General features: G+C 42.5%; 1 protein-coding gene across 1 annotated transcript in view; it reads right to left on the bottom strand.

The window, feature by feature from the left end:
* Positions 1-1018: 1018 nt before the first annotated feature.
* Positions 1019-1597, bottom strand: part of LOC119444703 (monocarboxylate transporter 9-like) — a 114644-nt gene continuing 114065 nt past the window's right edge. Inside the window, exon 7 of the mRNA XM_049663561.1 lies at positions 1019-1167. The gene's annotated coding sequence lies outside the window, so the exon portion shown is untranslated. The remainder of the gene's footprint in view (positions 1168-1597) is intronic.

The following is a 1597-nucleotide window of genomic DNA, read 5'->3' as shown; positions in this document are numbered from 1 at the left end:
TAAGAAGTTCTTCGCATGATTCAATAATCAACACGGATGGGTTCAGCTCTAACTGTTATTTTCTTTCTCGGTAAAAAAAGTTGTTTCGTAGAAAGAATAAAGAATTAGAACTTCAACGATTCTTTTATTTTGTTCAGTAAAATAATTAACCATCAGTTTTCTGTCACCCGAAAGTTGTAAGGAATGTCTTGAATATATGCACAACATCCGCGCATATACGACGCACCGACCCACGCTCATCACCGACCGGGCCCGTGCCCGGCCCGGCCCATGCCCTGGATTCCAAACCCCAGATCGGCCCAGGCCCAAAGGCGACAGGACCGGCCGAAGTCCACCAAAAAACACTTTATCCTGCCCGTACTGACGGATAAGTACTTGCCCGTGGAGTGCGCTATCCTTCATCAATCGCTACACACCCTTTCTTATTAGGCAATACGCAAGAATTTAGACGGAGAACCTTATGCTGTATGAGAAGAGCACAAGACGCAAGAAATCTACCGTTTGTGGGAACTATTCAGCATCCTTATTTTCTTTTCAGCAGGTGGCCAATCAGCTGACGTGAGTGAGTCGGCTCATCAGCAACTTTATGCTTCTCTATGCTTCGTGATTTGGCTGAATAAGCCTTGAAGAAGGCTCACATTCGGCTGGATGATTAACTACGTTTGCTTATGGGACACACAAGGAGTACTACCCTTTCGGCTACAGTATGGCGGCTGGGAATGCATATTTCCACTGCTATGAAGTAAATGTGTTTGCATTGGTCGGCTGCTGTAACAATTATTTTAAACCGGCGGATTTTTTACACTGGCTCTTACAACGGTTTGTAGCAAAAGCCTGTGGAATGAATGCTGATTTCAGTGGTCGTACACGTACGCATTCTCCGCTTCTCGACGGTCCTATAGCTCCCTGTTATTTTGGGATATTGGCGCTGATAAACGATTCTGCTCTCATTCGCGCTGCTTGTTTCTACTAAATAACTACCCAGTTTTTTTCCTTGCCTTTGGGACATTGTGATGCCTTTTTGTTGTCTTGTCGTTGTCATCTTTCCACGGCTTTTTGTTTGCCTCTAGTTGTTTGCCTGTAGCTTCGCACGGCTTCTTGTTATCTCTGAATCATCAGCGCATAGATGACCTTAGAGGATCTGTGTTTCACCTTTCAGCACACTACCTCTAAGCATTCTTCGCTTATATATCACATTGCTTTCAATAATTAGTTGCTAGTGTATTCACGGTTCAGTATCTATTTTGAACTTATTCTAATGAATAATGTTGGATGTTGGTCCTTGCAAACATTGTAGAAGAATGGTAAAGTGAAGTCACAGTGTCTATCCGCAATTAAAAAGTTGTCGATATTGTCGTCATTATAATAAAAATATAATTATACTCCGTCTATTTCTTGTCCAATGCAGGGTCAATGAACACCTCTCCCAGCCATTTCCGATTACCCTTGCCTTACGTCAGCCAATCACTACTATATGCCTATTATTATTCTACCGAAATTTTATGAATGGCCTATTTTGAATGCAATATGTACCACGATTTGTAAAGGTGCCTCTGGAATGGGCAATTTCGTGCAGCGGTACATCTCTTAATTTTCA

Source organism: Dermacentor silvarum, chromosome 3 (genome assembly GCF_013339745.2).
Source record: "Dermacentor silvarum isolate Dsil-2018 chromosome 3, BIME_Dsil_1.4, whole genome shotgun sequence".
NCBI classification, from domain to species: Eukaryota; Metazoa; Arthropoda; class Arachnida; order Ixodida; family Ixodidae; genus Dermacentor; species Dermacentor silvarum.
The sequence above is the reverse complement of the archived record's forward strand: the minus strand, read 5'-3'. Positions and strand labels throughout refer to the sequence as shown.